We start from the raw sequence: 22,940 nt of genomic DNA on the forward strand, positions 1-22,940 counted from the left end.
CGGAACGGCCGGCGTGATCTCGCGTATGCGCGGACCGGCTGGCGTATTTCCACGCATGCGCAGACCGGCCGGCGTATCTCTGCGCATGTGTGGGGGTTCCCATCTCTGTGCCGGCCCCCCGGACAATATGGCGGAGCCCTCCAGGGCCCTGGCACGGAGGAAAGAAGGTCCCCACGAAACCAGCCCGCCTGCCGATCGGTAGGCCCCGAATGCGGGCCAGGCCACCGTGGGGGCCCCACCCAGGGTCAGATCCCCCTGCACCCCCCCCCCCCCCCCCCCCACCGATGACTGCCCCCACACGGGGGGGGGGGGGCGGGGGGGGGGAGTCAGAGAATCCCGACCAATATTTCCAAGTTCGTAAATGACACAAAGCTAGGAGGGAACGTGGGAAAGATGTAAAGTGGCCACAGGAGGATTTGGACTGATTCAGTGAGTGGACAAGGACATGGCAGATGGAATTCAACGTGGAAAAATGTGAGGGAATCCACTTCGGCAGTGTTGATGTACAAGGACCCGGGTGACCTTGTCCGTAAGTCACTGAAGGCTGGCATGCGGGTTCAGCAACGTATTAGGAAGGCCAATGGAATGCTAGCCTTTATCAGGAGATGATTTGAATCCAGGAGCAGGGAGGTTTCACTTCAATTGTGTAGGAGCTGGGTTAGACCACACATGGAGCACTGGGGGCAGATTTAGTCCCCTCTCCTCAGGGAGGAGATTACTGTCACAGGGGGAGAACAGCCAAGGTTCACCAGATTTGTTCCTCACACGGTGCGACTGCCTGACAAAGACAGATTGGTCAAACTGAGCTTGGGGATCCTCTGGAGTTTCAAACTATGAGAGGTGATCTCACTCAAACCTACAAAATACTGAAAGGAACAGACAGGGTGGATGCTGGTGTGATGCTTCCCTTGGGCAGGGAGGCTAGAACCAGGCGGCCAATTTCACAAGTGGGGGGGGAGTAGTCACTTTGGAGCGAGATGGGGGAGAGGTTGTGAGGGATGTGAGGGTGTGGGAGCTCTGACATTGAGTATGTGTAAATAGAGGTTGATAGATTTTGGTTTCACAATAATGTGAAGGGTTATGGGGATAGCGGGTGTAAAGAAATGAAGTGTCCGTTACCTATGGTAGTACTGAATAGGAGGGGGGCAGGTTTAATGGGCAGAATGGCCTCAGCCTGTTCCTATGATCCTACAGAGGGTTGTCCCTGGGAGTTGGGTTGAGAGGGAATCAATATTTGCGGAAGGAGCGCAAATCAACGGACTGCTTTGTCCTGGATGGTGTCGAACTGTAACCAGGGGGTCAGTACAGGCACTGTAACCAGGAACAGGGTACAGACACTGTAACCAGGAGCTCAGTACAGACACTGTAACCAGGAACAGGGTACAGACACTGTAACCAGGAGCTCAGTACAGACACTGTAACCAGGAACTCAGTACAGACACTGTAACCAGGAGCTCAGTACAGACACTGTAACCAGGAGCTCAGTACAGACACTGTAACCAGGAACTCAGTACAGGCACTGTAACCAGGAACAGGGTACAGACATTGTAACCAGGAGACAAGTACAGACACTGTAACCAGGAGCTCAGTACAGACACTGTAACCAGGAACTCAGTACAGACACTGTAACCAGGAGCTCAGTACAGACACTGTAACCAGGAGCTCAGTACAGACACTGTAACCAGGAGCTCAGTACAGACACTGTAACCAGGAGCTCAGTACAGGCACTGTAACCAGGAACTCAGTACAGGCACTGTAACCAGGAGCTCAGTACAGACACTGTAACCAGGAACTCAGTACAGACACTGTAACCAGGAGCTCAGTACAGACACTGTAACCAGGAGCTCAGTACAGACACTGTAACCAGGAGCTCAGTACAGACACTGTAACCAGGAGCTCAGTACAGACACTGTAACCAGGAACTCAGTACAGGCACTGTAACCAGGAACAGGGTACAGACATTGTAACCAGGAGACAAGTACAGGCACTGTAACCAGGAACTCAGTACAGACACTGTAACCAGGAGCTCAGTACAGACACTGTAACCAGGAGACCAGTACAGACACTGTAACCAGGAGCTCAGTACAGACACTGTAACCAGGAACTCAGTACAGACACTGTAACCAGGAGCTAAGTACAGGCACTGTAACCAGGAACTCAGTACAGGCACTGTAACCAGGAGCTCAGTACAGGCACTGTAACCAGGAGCTCAGTACAGGCACTGTAACCAGGAGCTCAGTACAGTCACTGTAACCAGGAGCTCAGTACAGGCACTGTAACCAGGAGCTCAGTACAGGCACTGTAACCAGGAACTCAGTACAGGCACTGTAACCAGGAACTCAGTACAGGCACTGTAACCAGGAACTCAGTACAGGCACTGTAACCAGGAGCTCAGTACAGGCACTGTAACCAGGAGCTCAGTACAGGCACTGTAGCCAGGAACTCAGTACAGGCACTGTAACCAGGAACTCAGTACAGGCACTGTAACCAGGAACTCAGTACAGGCACTGTAACCAGGAGCTCAGTACAGGCACTGTAACCAGGAGCTCAGTACAGACACTGTCGCCAGGAACTCAGTACAGACACTGTAACCAGGAACAGGGTACAGACACTGTAACCAGGAGCTCAGTACAGACACTGTAACCAGGAGCTCAGTACAGGCACTCTAACCAGGAACTCAGTACAGACACTGTAACCAGGAGCTCAGTACAGGCACTGTAACCAGGAGCTCAGTACAGGCACTGTAACCAGGAACAGGGTACAGGCACTGTAACCAGGAGCTCAGTACAGGCACTGTAACCAGGAACAGGGTACAGACACTGTAACCAGGAGCTCAGTACAGACACTGTAACCAGGAGCTCAGTACAGGCACTCTAACCAGGAACTCAGTACAGACACTGTAACCAGGAGCTCAGTACAGGCACTGTAACCAGGAGCTCAGTACAGGCACTGTAACCAGGAACAGGGTACAGGCACTGTAACCAGGAGCTCAGTACAGGCACTGTAACCAGGAACAGGGTACAGACACTGTAACCAGGAGCTCAGTACAGACACTGTAACCAGGAACTCAGTACAGACACTGTAACCAGGAACTCAGTACAGACACTGTAACCAGGAGCTCAGTACAGACACTGTAACCAGGAACTCAGTACAGACACTGTAACCAGGAGCTCAGTACAGACACTGTAACCAGGAGCTCAGTACAGACACTGTAACCAGGAACTCAGTACAGACACTGTAACCAGGAACTCAGTACAGACACTGTAACCAGGAGCTCAGTACAGGCACTGTAACCAGGAGCTCAGTACAGTCACTGTAACCAGGAACTCAGTACAGACACTGTAACCAGGAGCTCAGTACAGGCACTGTAACCAGGAACTCAGTACAGACACTGTAACCAGGAGCTCAGTACAGGCACTGTAACCAGGAGCTCAGTACAGGCACTGTAACCAGGAACTCAGTACAGGCACTGTAACCAGGAGCTCAGTACAGACACTGTAACCAGGAGCTCAGTACAGACACTGTAACCAGGAACTCAGTACAGACACTGTAACCAGGAACTCAGTACAGGCACTGTAACCAGGAGCTCAGTACAGGCACTGTAACCAGGAGCTCAGTACAGACACTGTAACCAGGAGCTCAGTACAGGCACTGTAACCAGGAGCTCAGTACAGACACTGTAACCAGGAACAGGGTACAGACACTGTAACCAGGAACTCAGTACAGACACTGTAACCAGGAACTCAGTACAGGCACTGTAACCAGGAGCTCAGTACAGACACTGTAACCAGGAACTCAGTACAGACACTGTAACCAGGAACTCAGTACAGACACTGTAACCAGGAACTCAGTACAGACACTGTAGCCAGGAACTCAGTACAGACACTGTTTCCAGGAACTCAGTACAGACACTGTAACCAGGAGCTCAGTACAGACACTGTAACCAGGAACTCAGTACAGACACTGTAACCAGGAACTCAGTACAGACACTGTAACCAGGAGCTCAGTACAGACACTGTAACCAGGAACTCAGTACAGACACTGTAACCAGGAGCTCAGTACAGGCACTGTAACCAGGAACTCAGTACAGACACTGTAACCAGGAGCTCAGTACAGGCACTGTAACCAGGAGCTCAGTACAGACACTGTAACCAGGAGCTCAGTACAGACACTGTAACCAGGAACTCAGTACAGACACTGTAACCAGGAACAGGGTACAGACACTGTAACCAGGAACTCAGTACAGACACTGTAACCAGGAACTCAGTACAGGCACTGTAACCAGGAACTCAGTACAGACACTGTAACCAGGAACTCAGTACAGACACCGTAACCAGGAGCTCAGTACAGACACTGTAACCAGGAACTCAGTACAGACACTGTAACCAGGAACTCAGTACAGACACTGTAACCAGGAACTCAGTACAGACACTGTAACCAGGAGCTGAGTACAGGCACTGTAACCAGGAGACCAGTACAGACACTGTAACCAGGAGCTCAGTACAGACACTGTAACCAGGAACTCAGTACAGACACTGTAACCAGGAACTCAGTACAGACACTGTAACCAGGAGCTGAGTACAGGCACTGTAACCAGGAGACCAGTACAGACACTGTAACCAGGAGCTCAGTACAGACACTGTAACCAGGAACTCAGTACAGACACTGTAACCAGGAACTCAGTACAGACACTGTAACCAGGAGCTCAGTACAGGCACTGTAACCAGGAGCTCAGTACAGACACTGTAACCAGGAACTCAGTACAGACACTGTAACCAGGAGCTCAGTACAGACACTGTAACCAGGAACTCAGTACAGACACTGTAACCAGGAGCTCAGTACAGTCACTGTAACCAGGAGCTCAGTACAGGCACTGTAACCAGGAGCTCAGTACAGACACTGTAACCAGGAGACCAGTACAGACACTGTAACCAGGAACTCAGTACAGGCACTGTAACCAGGAACTCAGTACAGGCACTGTAACCAGGAGCTCAGTACAGACACTGTAACCAGGAGCTCAGTACAGGCACTGTGACCAGGAGCTCAGTACAGACACTGTAACCAGGAACTCAGTACAGACACTGTAACCAGGAGCTCAGTACAGACACTGTAACCAGGAGCTCAGTACAGACACTGTAACCAGGAACTCAGTACAGGCACTGTAACCAGGAACTCAGTACAGTCACTGTAACCAGGAGCTCAGTACAGACACTGTAACCAGGAGCTCAGTACAGACACTGTAACCAGGAACTCAGTACAGGCACTGTGACCAGGAACTCAGTACAGACACTGTAACCAGGAACTCAGTACAGGCACTGTAACCAGGAGCTCAGTACAGACACTGTAACCAGGAGCTCAGTACAGACACTGTAACCAGGAGCTCAGTACAGGCACTGTAACCAGGAGCTCTGTACAGACACTGTAACCAGGAGCTCAGTACAGACACTGTAACCAGGAGCTCAGTACAGACACTGTAACCAGGAGCTCAGTACAGGCACTGTAACCAGGAGCTCAGTACAGGCACTGTAACCAGGAGCTCAGTACAGACACTGTAACCAGGAGACCAGTACAGACACTGTAACCAGGAGCTCAGTACAGACACTGTAACCAGGAACTCAGTACAGGCACTGTAACCAGGAGCTCAGTACAGACACTGTAACCAGGAACTCAGTACAGACACTGTAACCAGGAACTCAGTACAGACACTGTAACCAGGAGCTCAGTACAGACACTGTAACCAGGAGCTCAGTACAGACACTGTAACCAGGAGCTCTGTACAGGCACTGTAACCAGGAACTCAGTACAGACACTGTAACCAGGAACTCAGTACAGGCACTGTAACCAGGAACTCAGTACAGTCACTGTAACCAGGAGCTCAGTACAGACACTGTAACCAGGAACTCAGTACAGACACTGTAACCAGGAGCTCAGTACAGGCACTGTAACCAGGAGCTCAGTACAGACACTGTAACCAGGAGCTCAGTACAGGCACTGTAACCAGGAGCTCAGTACAGACACTGTAACCAGGAGCTCAGTACAGACACTGTAACCAGGAACTCAGTACAGACACTGTAACCAGGAACAGGGTACAGACACTGTAACCAGGAACTCAGTACAGACACTGTAACCAGGAACTCAGTACAGGCACTGTAACCAGGAACTCAGTACAGACACTGTAACCAGGAACTCAGTACAGACACCGTAACCAGGAACTCAGTACAGACACTGTAACCAGGAGCTCAGTACAGACACCGTAACCAGGAGACCAGTACAGACACTGTAACCAGGAACTCAGTACAGACACTGTAACCAGGAACTCAGTACAGACACTGTAACCAGGAGCTCAGTACAGACACTGTAACCAGGAGCTCAGTACAGGCACTGTAACCAGGAGCTCAGTACAGACACTGTAACCAGGAACTCAGTACAGACACTGTAACCAGGAGCTCAGTACAGACACTGTAACCAGGAGCTCAGTACAGACACTGTAACCAGGAACTCAGTACAGGCACTGTAACCAGGAGCTCAGTACAGACACTGTAACCAGGAACTCAGTACAGACACTGTAACCAGGAACTCAGTACAGACACTGTAACCAGGAGCTCAGTACAGACACTGTAACCAGGAGCTCAGTACAGACACTGTAACCAGGAGCTCTGTACAGGCACTGTAACCAGGAACTCAGTACAGACACTGTAACCAGGAACTCAGTACAGGCACTGTAACCAGGAACTCAGTACAGTCACTGTAACCAGGAGCTCAGTACAGACACTGTAACCAGGAACTCAGTACAGACACTGTAACCAGGAGCTCAGTACAGGCACTGTAACCAGGAGCTCAGTACAGACACTGTAACCAGGAGCTCAGTACAGGCACTGTAACCAGGAGCTCAGTACAGACACTGTAACCAGGAGCTCAGTACAGACACTGTAACCAGGAACTCAGTACAGACACTGTAACCAGGAACAGGGTACAGACACTGTAACCAGGAACTCAGTACAGACACTGTAACCAGGAACTCAGTACAGGCACTGTAACCAGGAACTCAGTACAGACACTGTAACCAGGAACTCAGTACAGACACCGTAACCAGGAACTCAGTACAGACACTGTAACCAGGAGCTCAGTACAGACACCGTAACCAGGAGACCAGTACAGACACTGTAACCAGGAACTCAGTACAGACACTGTAACCAGGAACTCAGTACAGACACTGTAACCAGGAGCTCAGTACAGACACTGTAACCAGGAGCTCAGTACAGGCACTGTAACCAGGAGCTCAGTACAGACACTGTAACCAGGAACTCAGTACAGACACTGTAACCAGGAGCTCAGTACAGACACTGTAACCAGGAGCTCAGTACAGACACTGTAACCAGGAGCTCAGTACAGTCACTGTAACCAGGAGCTCAGTACAGGCACTGTAACCAGGAGCTCAGTACAGACACTGTAACCAGGAGACCAGTACAGACACTGTAACCAGGAACTCAGTACAGGCACTGTAACCAGGAACTCAGTACAGGCACTGTAACCAGGAGCTCAGTACAGACACTGTAACCAGGAGCTCAGTACAGACACTGTAACCAGGAGCTCAGTACAGACACTGTAACCAGGAACTCAGTACAGGCACTGTAACCAGGAACTCAGTACAGTCACTGTAACCAGGAGCTCAGTACAGACACTGTAACCAGGAGCTCAGTACAGACACTGTAACCAGGAACTCAGTACAGGCACTGTAACCAGGAGCTCAGTACAGGCACTGTAACCAGGAACTCAGTACAGACACTGTAACCAGGAACTCAGTACAGACACTGTAACCAGGAGCTCAGTACAGACACTGTAACCAGGAGCTCAGTACAGACACTGTAACCAGGAGCTCTGTACAGGCACTGTAACCAGGAACTCAGTACAGACACTGTAACCAGGAACTCAGTACAGGCACTGTAACCAGGAACTCAGTACAGTCACTGTAACCAGGAGCTCAGTACAGACACTGTAACCAGGAGCTCAGTACAGACACTGTAACCAGGAACTCAGTACAGGCACTGTAACCAGGAGCTCAGTACAGACACTGTAACCAGGAGCTCAGTACAGGCACTGTAACCAGGAGCTCAGTACAGACACTGTAACCAGGAACTCAGTACAGACACTGTAACCAGGAACTCAGTACAGGCACTGTAACCAGGAGCTCAGTACAGACACTGTAACCAGGAACTCAGTACAGACACTGTAACCAGGAACTCAGTACAGGCACTGTAACCAGGAGCTCAGTACAGGCACTGTAACCAGGAGCTCAGTACAGACACTGTAACCAGGAACTCAGTACAGGCACTGTAACCAGGAGCTCAGTACAGACACTGTAACCAGGAGCTCAGTACAGGCACTGTAACCAGGAACTCAGTACAGACACTGTAACCAGGAGCTCAGTACAGACACTGTAACCAGGAGCTCAGTACAGGCACTGTAACCAGGAGCTCAGTACAGTCACTGTAACCAGGAGCTCAGTACAGACACTGTAACCAGGAACCCGGTACAGTCACTGTAACCAGGAACTCAGTACAGTCACTGTAACCAGGAGCTCAGTACAGACACTGTAACCAGGAGCTCAGTACAGACACTGTAACCAGGAACTCAGTACAGACACTGTAACCAGGAACTCAGTACAGACACTGTAACCAGGAAGTCAGTACAGGCACTGTAACCAGGAGCTCAGTACAGACACTGTAACCAGGAGCTCAGTACAGGCACTGTAACCAGGAACTCAGTACAGAGACTGTTACCAGGAGCTCAGTACAGACACTGTAACCAGGAACTCAGTACAGACACTGTAACCAGGAACTCAGTACAGACACTGTAACCAGGAACTCAGTACAGACACTGTAACCAGGAACTCAGTACAGACACTGTAACCAGGAAGTCAGTACAGGCACTGTAACCAGGAACTCAGTACAGACACTGTAACCAGGAGCTCAGTACAGGCACTGTAACCAGGAGCTCAGTACAGACACTGTAACCAGGAGCTCAGTACAGACACTGTAACCAGGAGCTCAGTACAGGCACTGTAACCAGGAACTCAGTACAGACACTGTAACCAGGAGCTCAGTACAGGCACTGTAACCAGGAACTCAGTACAGACACTGTAACCAGGAGCTCAGTACAGACACTGTAACCAGGAACTCAGTACAGACACTGTAACCAGGAGCTCAGTACAGACACTGTAACCAGGAACTCAGTACAGACACTGTAACCAGGAACTCAGTACAGACACTGTAACCAGGAACTCAGTACAGACACTGTAACCAGGAACAGGGTACAGGCACTGGAACCAGGAACTCAGTACAGACACTGTAACCAGGAGACCAGTACAGACACTGTAACCAGGAACTCAGTACAGACACTGTAACCAGGAGCTAAGTACAGACACTGTAACCAGGAGCTCAGTACAGGCACTGTAACCAGGAGCTCAGTACAGGCACTGTAACCAGGAACTCAGTACAGGCACTGTAACCAGGAGCTCAGTACAGTCACTGTAACCAGGAACTCAGTACAGACACTGTAACCAGGAGCTCAGTACAGACACTGTAACCAGGAACTCAGTACAGACACTGTAACCAGGAGCTCAGTACAGACACTGTAACCAGGAGCTCAGTACAGACACTGTAACCAGGAGCTCAGTACAGACACTGTAACCAGGAGCTCAGTACAGGCACTGTAACCAGGAGCTCAGTACAGGCACTGTAACCAGGAACAGGGTACAGACACTGTAACCAGGAGCTCAGTACAGACACTGTAACCAGGTGCTCAGTACAGGCACTGTAACCAGGAGCTCAGTACAGGCACTGTAACCAGGAACAGGGTACAGACACTGTAACCAGGAACTCAGTACAGACACTGTAACCAGGAGCTCAGTACAGACACTGTAACCAGGAACTCAGTACAGACACTGTAACCAGGAGCTCAGTACAGACACTGTAACCAGGAACTCAGTACAGACACTGTAACCAGGAGCTCAGTACAGACACTGTAACCAGGAGCTCAGTACAGACACTGTAACCAGGAGCTCAGTACAGACACTGTAACCAGGAACTCAGTACAGACACTGTAACCAGGAGCTCAGTACAGACACTGTAACCAGGAACTCAGTACAGACACTGTAACCAGGAGCTCAGTACAGGCACTGTAACCAGGAGCTCAGTACAGACACTGTAACCAGGAGCTCAGTACAGACACTGTAACCAGGAACTCAGTACAGACACTGTAACCAGGAACTCAGTACAGACACTGTAACCAGGAACTCAGTACAGGCACTGTAACCAGGAGCTCAGTACAGACACTGTAACCAGGAGCTCAGTACAGACACTGTAACCAGGAGCTCTGTACAGGCACTGTAACCAGGAACTCAGTACAGGCACTGTAACCAGGAGCTCAGTACAGGCACTGTAACCAGGAACTCAGTACAGACACTGTAACCAGGAACTCAGTACAGGTACTATAACCAGGAACTCAGTACAGACACTGTAACCAGGAACAGGGTACAGACACTGTAACCAGGAGCTCAGTACAGACACTGTAACCAGGAGCTCAGTACAGGCACTGTAACCAGGAGCTCAGTACAGACACTGTAACCAGGAGCTCAGTACAGGCACTGTAACCAGGAGCTCAGTACAGGCACTGTAACCAGGAACAGGGTACAGACACTGTAACCAGGAACTCAGTACAGTCACTGTAACCAGGAACAGGGTACAGACACTGTAACCAGGAGCTCAGTACAGACACTGTAACCAGGAGCTCAGTACAGACACTGTAACCAGGAACTCAGTACAGACACTGTAACCAGGAGCTCAGTACAGGCACTGTAACCAGGAACTCAGTACAGACACTGTAACCAGGAGCTCAGTACAGACACTGTAACCAGGAACTCAGTACAGACACTGTAACCAGGAGCTCAGTACAGACACTGTAACCAGGAGCTCAGTACAGACACTGTAACCAGGAACTCAGTACAGACACTGTAACCAGGAACTCAGTACAGACACTGTAACCAGGAACTCAGTACAGACACTGTAACCAGGAACTCAGTACAGACACTGTAACCAGGAAGTCAGTACAGGCACTGTAACCAGGAACTCAGTACAGACACTGTAACCAGGAGCTCAGTACAGGCACTGTAACCAGGAGCTCAGTACAGACACTGTAACCAGGAGCTCAGTACAGACACTGTAACCAGGAGCTCAGTACAGGCACTGTAACCAGGAACTCAGTACAGACACTGTAACCAGGAGCTCAGTACAGGCACTGTAACCAGGAACTCAGTACAGACACTGTAACCAGGAGCTCAGTACAGACACTGTAACCAGGAACTCAGTACAGACACTGTAACCAGGAGCTCAGTACAGACACTGTAACCAGGAACTCAGTACAGACACTGTAACCAGGAACTCAGTACAGACACTGTAACCAGGAACTCAGTACAGACACTGTAACCAGGAACAGGGTACAGGCACTGGAACCAGGAACTCAGTACAGACACTGTAACCAGGAGACCAGTACAGACACTGTAACCAGGAACTCAGTACAGACACTGTAACCAGGAGCTAAGTACAGACACTGTAACCAGGAGCTCAGTACAGGCACTGTAACCAGGAGCTCAGTACAGGCACTGTAACCAGGAACTCAGTACAGGCACTGTAACCAGGAGCTCAGTACAGTCACTGTAACCAGGAACTCAGTACAGACACTGTAACCAGGAGCTCAGTACAGACACTGTAACCAGGAACTCAGTACAGACACTGTAACCAGGAGCTCAGTACAGACACTGTAACCAGGAGCTCAGTACAGACACTGTAACCAGGAGCTCTGTACAGGCACTGTAACCAGGAACTCAGTACAGACACTGTAACCAGGAACTCAGTACAGGCACTGTAACCAGGAACTCAGTACAGACACTGTAACCAGGAGCTCAGTACAGACACTGTAACCAGGAACTCAGTACAGACACTGTAACCAGGAGCTCAGTACAGACACTGTAACCAGGAGCTCAGTACAGACACTGTAACCAGGAACTCAGTACAGGCACTGTAACCAGGAACTCAGTACAGTCACTGTAACCAGGAACTCAGTACAGGCACTGTAACCAGGAGCTCAGTACAGGCACTGTAACCAGGAACTCGGTACAGACACTGTAACCAGGAGCTCAGTACAGACACTGTAACCAGGAACAGGGTACAGACACTGTAACCAGGAACTCAGTACAGGCACTGTAACCAGGAACTCGGTACAGACACTGTAACCAGGAACTCGGTACAGACACTGTAACCAGGAGCTCAGTACAGACACTGTAACCAGGAACTCAGTACAGACACTGTAACCAGGAGCTCAGTACAGGCACTGTAACCAGGAGACCAGTACAGACACTGTAACCAGGAGCTAAGTACAGACACTGTAACCAGGAACTCAGTACAGGCACTGTAGCCAGGAGCTCAGTACAGACACTGTAACCAGGAACTCAGTACAGACACTGTAACCAGGAGCTCAGTACAGACACTGTAACCAGGAACTCAGTACAGACACTGTAACCAGGAGCTCAGTACAGACACTGTAACCAGGAACTCAGTACAGGCACTGTAACCAGGAGCTCAGTACAGACACTGTAACCAGGAACAGGGTACAGACACTGTAACCAGGAACTCAGTACAGACACTGTAACCAGGAACTCAGTACAGGCACTGTAACCAGGAGCTCAGTACAGACACTGTAACCAGGAGCTCAGTACAGACACTGTAACCAGGAACAGGGTACAGACACTGTAACCAGGAGCTAAGTACAGACACTGTAACCAGGAACTAAGTACAGACATTGTCCATCACTTTACTGATGATTGAGAGTAGACTAATAGGGGAGTAATTGGCTGGGTTGGATTTGTCCTGTTTCTTGTGTACAGGTCACATCTGGGCAATTTTCCACATTGCTGGGTAGATGTCAGTGTTGTAGCTATACTCTGAACAGCTTAGCTAGGGGTGAGGCAAGTTGTGGAGCACAAGTCTTCAGTACTATTGCTGGGATATTGTCAGAGCCCCAATAGCCTTTGCAGTATCCAGTGCCTTTAGCTGTTTCTTGATATCACGCGGAGTGAATCGTATTGGCTGAAGATTGGCATCTGTGATGCTGGGGACCTCCGGAGGAGACCGAGATGGATCATCCATTCGGCACTTCTGGCTGAAGATTGTTGCGAATGCCTCAGCCTTGTCTTTTGCATGGATGTGCTGGACTCCTCCATCATTGAGGATGGGGATATTTGTGGAGCCTCCTCCTCCAGTGAGTTGTTTAATTGTCCATCACCATTCACGGCTGGATGTGGCAGGACAGCAGAGCTTAGATCTAATGTGTTGGTTGTGGAATCGCTTGGCTCTGTCTATTACTTAGGGGCTGGTTTAGCTCACTGGGCTAAATCGCTAGCTTTTAAATCAGACCAAGCAGGCCAGCAGCACGGTTCGATTCCCGTACCAGCCTCCCCGAACAGGCGCCGGAATGTGGCGACTAGGGGCTTTTCACAGTAACTTCATTGAAGCCTACTCGTGACAATAAGCGATTTTCATTACTTGCTGCTTATGCTGTTTGACACAAAGTAATCCTGTGTTGTAGCTTCACCAGGTTAACACCTCATTTTGGGTCTGCCTGGTGTTGCTCCTGGCATGCTCTCCTGCGCTCATCATTGAACCAGGGTTGATCCCCTGGCTGGGTGGTAATGGTAGAGTGGGGGATATACCGGGCCATGAGGTTGCAGATTGTGGGTGAATACAATTCTGCTGCTGCTGATGGCCCACAGCACCTCATGGATACCCAGTCTGTAGCTGCTAGATCTTTTTGAAGTCTGTCCCATTTAGCACTGTGGTTGTGGCACAGAACACGATGGAGGGTATCATCAATGTGAAGATAGAAGGACAAACAGTCACAGACACACACCCACACACAGAGTCATCTGTAAAATAGGGAGGCACCACAGAAACACACATAGAACATAGAACAGTACAGCACATTCGGCCCTCGATGTTGTGCCGAGCAATGATCACCCTACTTAAACCCACGTAACCCGTATACCCGTAACCCAACAATCCCCCCATTAACCTTACACTACGGGCAATTTAGCATGGCCAATCCACCTAACCTGCACATCTTTGGACTGTGGGAGGAAACCGGAGCACCCGGAGGAAACCCACGCACACAGGGGGAGGACGTGCAGACTCCATACAGACAGTGACCCAGCCGGGAATCGAACCTGGGACCCTGGAGCTGTGAAGCATTGATGCTAACCACCATGCTACCATGAGACACATGACACATGTCTACACCCAATCTCATACATACACACATAGATACACATATATAGACACTCACACAAATACAGATACAAACGCAAACAAACACAAACATACTTACACACACACCAAAACACACAGACACACATACTTACACACACAGGTACACACACAAACACAGACAGACAAACACAGACACAGACACACACATACACACACAGTCATACACAGACATATGCACAGACACACACACACAGACACACAGACACACACTCAGGCACTCGCACACACACACAGACACACATACACACACACACATACACACACAGACAGACACAGATGCACACAGGCACACAGACACACACACAGACACACACAGGCACACAGACACACACACAGACACACACACAGACACTCACACACACAGTCACACACACACGACGCACACACAGACACACACCCAGACACACAGACACTTGCACACACACACAGATACACAGACACACACAGACACAGATACACACACACAGACACACACACACAGACACACACACAGACACAGATACACACACACACACACACAGACACACGCACAGACACACACACATACACTGACATATACACACACAAGGACACAGAGAGACACATACACAGACACAGATAGACACACACAGACACACATCCATGCAGACACACACACACACACAAACACACACGCAGACACACACACAGACACACACACATGCAGACACACACACAGACACACACGCAGACACACACACAGACACATACACATGCAGACACACACACAGACACACACGCAGACACACACACAGACACACACACATGCAGACACACACACAGACACACACACATGCAGACACACACACAGACACACACGCAGACACACACACAGACACATACACATGCAGACACACACACAGACACACACGCAGACACACACACAGACACACACACATGCAGACACACACACAGACACACACACATGCAGACACACACACAGACACACACGCAGACACACACACAGACACATACACATGCAGACACAGACACACACACACACACACAGACACACACACATGCAGACACACACACACACACAGACACACACGCAGACACACACAGACACACACATACATACAGACCCACATACACACACAGACACACACACACGCAGACACACACACAGACACACACACATGCAGACACACACACATGCAGACACACACACATGAACACACACACAGACACTGACATACACACACACAGACACACAGACAGACACACACACATACAGACATACACACATGCAGACACACACACACAGACAGACACACACACACATAGGAACACACAGACACACACACACAGACACACAGACGCACACACACACAGACACACACAGACAGACACACACACACACACACACAGACACACACAGACAGACACACACAGACGCACACACACACAGAGACACACAGACAGACAGACACACACACACAGACACACACAGACAGACACACACACACACACACAGAGACACACAGACACACATACTCCTGCTATATTAACCGTCTCTCAAACATTTGTGTGTCCGACATTTGCAGATTGAGCTGCCTCTCCCTGCAGCAGCACAATAGCCTCGGCTGCGATGAAGACACAAATCCAAGGCATTGATGTGTGAGAAGAATGTTAAATCTTTAATTTCAGTCAGTTCCGTCAGCCCTGGATTTCACCGTGATTTTCAAATGATGTATGAATTAACCACCTCACAAGCAGGTACAACCCTCCATTCGCAATCTAATTCACATCACACTTAGTGACAAATCAATTCTCCAGCACTGTGAAACACCTTCCCTCTGCAAAGTGATGTGAAGCAGGGGCTACAATCCTGCTTCCTCCATGTATTGTCCACTTACCCGTCTGAAGGATGCTGTAATCCTAGTTCATCCTGTTTATAGTCAAACAATCCCACACAGGCAGAATGCAGCTGGAGCAATAGGCTACCTTATTGCCCTCCTGGCTACCAGGCATCACACACTACCTTCCGATCGATGCTGCAGCAAAGAGGAGAGGGTGAGGGAGAGGTGAGGATAGGGCCTGATTTGGGAGGTAGTTGGGGAAGGGAAGGAGACAGAGAGAGGGATGGAGGGAGGGAGGAGGAAGCAGCGACTGCAATAACGCCGTCCACATCGCACATTTCATCAGGGCGGGATCAGGCAGGGGGCTGAATGCGGATACCTCTGATTCCAAAACTAAATTAAATGCACGCACAGGAAGTGAACAGGGTTAACTCTGTCATGGCCAACCTTCAGTAAGGAGACTGAATGGTACCAGTACCCCAGGGTGCTTCTCCCAGATACCATCCTGAACAAGAGGGAACGTCAGTGTACAGATATCTCCCTGAGAGAGAGGGGACTGAGAGACACCAGTCAGTGTACAGATATCTCCCTGAGGGAGAGAGGGGACTGAGAGACACCAGTCAGTGTACAGATATCTCCCTGAGAGAGAGAGGGGACTGAGAGACACCAGTCAGTGTACAGATATCTCCCTGAGAGAGAGGGGGGACTGAGAGACACCAGTCAGTGTACAGATATCTCCCTGAGGGAGAGAGGGGACTGAGAGACACCAGTCAGTGTACAGATATCTCCCTGAGAGAGAGAGGGGACTGAGAGACACCAGTCAGTGTACAGATATCTCCCTGAGAGAGAGAGGGACTGAGAGACACCAGTCAGTGTACAGATATCTCCCTGGAGAGAGGGGACTGAGAGACACCAGTCAGTGTACAGATATCTCCCTGAGAGAGAGGGGGGACTGAGAGACACCAGTCAGTGTACAGATATCTCCCTGAGGAGAGAGGGGACTGAGAGACACCAGTCAGTGTACAGATATCTCCCTGAGAGAGAGAGGGGACTGAGAGACACCAGTCAGTGTACAGATATCCCCTGAGAGAGTGGGGACTGAGAGACACCAGTCAGTGTACAGATATCTCCCTGAGAGAGAGAGGGGACTGAGAGACACCAGTCAGTGTACAGATATCTCCCTGAGAGAGACGGGACTGAGAGACACCAGTCAGTGTACAGATATCTCCCTGAGAGAGAGGGGGGACTGAGAGACATCAGTCAGTGTACAGATATCTCCCTGAGGAGAGAGGGGACTGAGAGACACCAGTCAGTGTACAGATATCTCCCTGAGAGAGAGAGGGGACTGAGAGACACCAGTCAGTGTACAGATATCTCCCTGAGAGAGAGGGGACTGAGAGACACCAGTCAGTGTACAGATATCTCCCTGAGAGAGAGAGGGGACTGAGAGACACCAGTCAGTGTACAGATATCTCCCTGAGAGAGGGGACTGAGAGACACCAGTCAGTGTACAGATATCTCCCTGAGAGAGAGAGGGGACTGAGAGACACCAGTCAGTGTACAGATATCTCCCTGAGAGAGAGGGGGACTGAGAGACACCAGTCAGTGTACAGATATCTCCCTGAGAGAGAGGGGGACTGAGAGACACCAGTCAGTGTACAGATATCTCCCTGAGAGAGAGAGGGGGACTGAGAGACACCAGTCAGTGTACAGATATCTCCCTGAGAGAGAGGGGACTGAGAGACACCAGTCAGTGTACAGATATCTCCCTGAGAGAGAGAGGGGACTGAGAGACACCAGTCAGTGTACAGATATCTCCCTGAGAGAGAGGGGGACTGAGAGACACCAGTCAGTGTACAGATATCTCCCTGAGAGAGAGGGGGACTGAGAGACACCAGTCAGTGTACAGATATCTCCCCGAGAGAGAGAGGGGACTGAGAGACACCAGTCAGTGTACAGATATCTCCCTGAGAGAGAGAGGGACTGAGAGACACCAGTCAGTGTACAGATATCTCCCTGAGAGAGAGAGGGGACTGAGAGACACCAGTCAGTGTACAGATATCTCCCTGAGAGAGAGAGGGGACTGAGAGACACCAGTCAGTGCACAGATATCTCCCTGAGAGAGAGGGGACTGAGAGACACCTGTCAGTGTACAGATATTTCCCTGAGAGAGAGGGGACTGAGAGACACCAGTCAGTGTACAGATATCTCATGAGAGAGAGAGAGGGGACTGAGAGACACCAGTCAGTGTACAGATATTTCCCTGAGAGAGAGGGGACTGAGAGACACCAGTCAGTGTACAGATATTTCCCTGAGAGAGGGGACTGAGAGACACCAGTCAGTGTACAGATATCTCCCTGAGAGAGAGGGGGGACTGAGAGACACCAGTCAGTGTACAGATATCTCCCTGAGAGAGAGGGGACTGAGAGACATCAGTCAGTGTACAGATATTCCCTGAGAGAGAGGGGACTGAGAGACACCAGTCAGTGTACAGATATCTCCCTGAGAGAGAGAGGGGACTGAGAGACACCAGTCAGTGTACAGATATCTCCCTGAGAGAGAGAGGGGACTGAGAGACACCAGTCAGTGTACAGATATCTCCCTGAGAGAGAGAGGGGACTGAGAGACACCAGACAGTGTACAGATATCTCCCTGAGAGAGAGAGGGGACTGAGAGACACCAGTCAGTGTACAGATATCTCCCTGAGAGAGAGAGGGGCCTGAGAGACACCAGTCAGTGTACAGATATCTCCCTGAGAGAGAGAGGGGACTGAGAGACACCAGTCAGTGTACAGATATTTCCCTGAGAGAGAGGGGACTGAGAGGCACCAGTCAGTGTACAGATATCTCCCTGAGAGAGAGGGGGGGGGGGGGGGGGACTGAGAGACACCAGTCAGTGTACAGATATCTCCCGAGAGAGAGGGGGTGAGAGACACCAGTCAGTGTACAGATATCTCCCTGAGAGAGAGGGGACTGAGAGACACCAGTCAGTGTACAGATATCTCCCTGAGAGAGAGGGGACTGAGAGGCACCAGTCAGTGTACAGATATCTCCCTGAGAGAGAGAGGGGACTGAGAGACATCAGTCAGTGTACAGATATCTCCCTGAGAGAGAGGGGACTGAGAGACACCAGTCAGTGTACAGATATCTCCCTGAGAGAGAGGGGACTGAGAGACAGCAGTCAGTGTACAGATATCTCCCTGAGAGAGAGAGAGAGGACTGAGAGACACCAGTCAGTGTACAGATATCTCCCTGAGAGAGAGGGGACTGAGAGACACCAGTCAGTGTACAGATATCTCCCTGAGAGAGAGAGGGACTGAGAGACACCAGTCAGTGTACAGATATCTCCCTGAGAGAGAGAGGGGACTGAGAGACACCAGTCAGTGTACAGATATCTCCCTGAGAGAGAGAGGGACTGAGAGACACCAGTCAGTGTACAGATATCTCCCTGAGAGAGAGGGGACTGAGAGACAGCAGTCAGTGTACAGATATCTCCCTGAGAGAGAGAGGGGACTGAGAGACACCAGTCAGTGTACAGATATCTCCCTGAGAGAGAGGGGACTGAGAGACAGCAGTCAGTGTACAGATATCTCCCTGAGAGAGAGAGGGGACTGAGAGACACCAGTCAGTGTACAGATATCTCCCTGAGAGAGAGGGGACTGAGAGACACCAGTCAGTGTACAGATATCTCCCTGAGAGAGAGAGGGGACTGAGAGACACCAGTCAGTGTACAGATATCTCCCTGAGAGAGAGAGGGGACTGAGAGACACCAGCCAGTGTACAGATATCTCCCTGAGAGAGAGAGGGGACTGAGAGACACCAGTCAGTGTACAGATATCTCCCTGAGAGAGAGGGGACTGAGAGACAGCAGTCAGTGTACAGATATCTCCCTGAGAGAGCGAGGGGACTGAGAGACACCAGTCAGTGTACAGATATCTCCCTGAGAGAGGGGGACTGAGAGACACCAGTCAGTGTACAGATATTCCCTGAGAGAGAGAGGGGACTGAGAGACACCAGTCCAGTGTACAGATATCTCCCTGAGAGAGAGAGGGGACTGAGAGACACCAGTCAGTGTACAGATATCTCCCTGAGAGAGGGGGGACTGAGAGACACCAGTCAGTGAACAGATATCTCCCTGAGAGAGAGGGGACTGAGAGACAACAGTCAGTGTACAGATATCTCCACTGAGAGAGAGAGGGGACTGAGAGACACCAGTCAGTGTACAGATATCTCCCTGAGAGGTAGAGGGGACTGAGAGACACCAGCCAGTGTACAGATATCTCCCTGAGAGAGAGGGGACTGAGAGACACCAATCAGTGTACAGATATCTCCCTGAGAGAGAGAGAGGACTGAGTGACACCAGTCAGTGTACAGATATCTCCCTGAGAGAGAGAGGGGACTGAGAGACACCAGTCAGTGTACAGATATCTCCCTGAGAGAGAGAGGACTGAGTGACACCAGTCAGTGTACAGATATCTCCCTGAGAGAGAGGGGACTGAGAGACAGCAGTCAGTGTACAGATATCTCCCTGAGAGAGAGAGGGGACTGAGAGACACCAGTCAGTGTACAGATATCTCCCTGAGAGAGAGGGGACTGAGAGACAGCAGTCAGTGTACAGATATCTCCCTGAGAGAGAGAGGGGACTGAGAGACACCAGTCAGTCAGTGTACAGATATCTCCCTGAGAGAGAGGGGACTGAGAGACACCAGTCAGTGTACAGATATCTCCCTGAGAGAGAGAGGGGACTGAGAGACACCAGTCAGTGTACAGATATCTCCCTGAGAGAGAGAGGGGACTGAGAGACACCAGCCAGTGTACAGATATCTCCCTGAGAGAGAGAGGGGACTGAGAGACACCAGTCAGTGTACAGATATCTCCCTGAGAGAGAGGGGACTGAGAGACAGCAGTCAGTGTACAGATATCTCCCTGAGAGAGCGAGGGGACTGAGAGTCACCAGTCAGTGTACAGATATCTCCCTGAGAGAGGGGACTGAGAGACACCAGTCAGTGTACAGATATTTCCCTGAGAGAGAGAGGGGACTGAGAGACACCAGCCAGTGTACAGATATCTCCCTGAGAGAGAGAGGGGACTGAGAGACACCGGTCAGTGTACAGATATCTCCCTGAGAGAGGGGGGACTGAGAGACACCAGTCAGTGAACAGATATCTCCCTGAGAGAGAGGGGACTGAGAGACAACAGTCAGTGTACAGATATCTCCACGAGAGAGAGAGGGGACTGAGAGACACCAGTCAGTGTACAGATATCTCCCTGAGAGGTAGAGGGGACTGAGAGACACCAGCCAGTGTACAGATATCTCCCTGAGAGAGGGGACTGAGAGACACCAGTCAGTGAACAGATATCTCCCTGAGAGAGAGGGGACTGAGAGACACCAGTCAGTGTACAGATATCTCCCAGAGAGAGAGAGAGAGGACTGAGAGACACCAGTCAGTGTGCAGATATGTCCCTACTGAGGGAGTGCCGCACTGTCAGAGGGTCAGTACTGAGGGAGCGCCGCACTGTCAGAGGGTCAGTACTGAGGAAGTGCCGCACTGACAGAGGGGCAATACTGAGGGAGTGCCGCACTGTCAGAGGGTCAGTACTGAGGGAGTGCCGCACTGTCAGAGGTTCAGTACTGAGGGAGTGCCGCACTGTCAGAGGGTCAGTACTGAGGGAGTGCCACACTGTCAGAGGGTCAGTACTGAGGCAGTGCTGCACTGTCAGAGGGTCAGTACTGAGGGGGTGCCGCACTATCGGAGGGTCAGTACTGAGGGAGTGCCGCACTGTCAGAGGGTCAGTACTAAGGGAGCGCCGCACTGTCAGAGGGTCAGTACTGAGGGAGTGTCGCACTGTCAGAGGGTCAGTACTGAGGGAGTGCTGCACTGTCAGAGGGTCAGTACTGAGGCAGTGCTGCACTGTCAGAGGGTCAGTACTGAGGGAGTGCCGCACTGTCAGAGGGTCAGTACTGAGGGAGTGCTGCACTGTCAGAGGGTCAGTACTGAGGGAATGCCGCACTGTCAGAGGGTCAGTACTGAGGGAGTGCCACACTGTCAGAGGGTCAGTACTGAGGGAGTGCTGCACTGTCAGAGGGTCAGTACTGAGGGAGTGCCGCACTGTCAGAGGGTCAGTACTGAGGGAGTGCTGCACTGTCAGAGGGTCAGTACTGAGGGAATGCCGCACTGTCAGAGGGTCAGTACTGAGGGAATGCCGCACTGTCAGAGGGTCAGTACTGAGGGAGTGCCGCACTGTCAGAGGGTCAGTACTGAGGGAGTGCTGCACTGTCAGAGGGTCAGTACTGAGGGAGTGCTGCACTGTCAGAGGGTCAGTACTGAGGGAGTGCTGCACTGTCAGAGGGTCAGTACTGAGGGAGCCCCGCACTGTGGGAGGGTCAGTACTGAGGGAGGGCTGCATTGTTAGAGGGTCAGTACTGAGGGAGTGCTGCACTGTCAGAGGGTCAGTACTGAGGGAGTGCCGCACTGTCAGAGGGTCAGTACTGAGGGAGTGCTGCACTGTCAGAGGGTCAGTACTGAGGGAGTGCCGCACTGTCAGAGGGTCAGTACTGAGGGAGTGCCGCACTGTCAGAGGGTCAGTACTGAGGGGGTGCCGCACTGTCAGAGGGTCAGTACTGAGGGAGTGCCGCACTGTCAGAGGGTCAGTACTGAGGGAGTGCCGCACTGTCAGAGGGTCAGTACTGAGGGAGTGCCGTACAGTCAGAGGGTCAGTACTGAGGGAGTGCCGCACTGTCA

General features: G+C 50.9%; 1 protein-coding gene across 4 annotated transcripts in view; it reads right to left on the reverse strand.

Annotated features, from left to right (window-relative positions):
* LOC119956828 (leucine-rich repeat and immunoglobulin-like domain-containing nogo receptor-interacting protein 1) overlaps positions 1-22,940 on the reverse strand; it is a 505,354-nt gene that overhangs the window by 95,224 nt on the left and 387,190 nt on the right. Inside the window, exon 1 of one of the 4 annotated variants that reach the window (XM_038784295.1) lies at positions 16,256-16,671. The exons of the other annotated variants lie outside the window; for them this stretch is intronic. The gene's annotated coding sequence lies outside the window, so the exon portion shown is untranslated. Of the gene's footprint in view, positions 1-16,255; positions 16,672-22,940 lie in introns of those variants that run through there. 4 annotated transcript variants of the gene reach the window in all.

Source organism: Scyliorhinus canicula, chromosome 24 (genome assembly GCF_902713615.1).
Source record: "Scyliorhinus canicula chromosome 24, sScyCan1.1, whole genome shotgun sequence".
In the NCBI taxonomy this organism is placed as follows: Eukaryota; Metazoa; Chordata; class Chondrichthyes; order Carcharhiniformes; family Scyliorhinidae; genus Scyliorhinus; species Scyliorhinus canicula.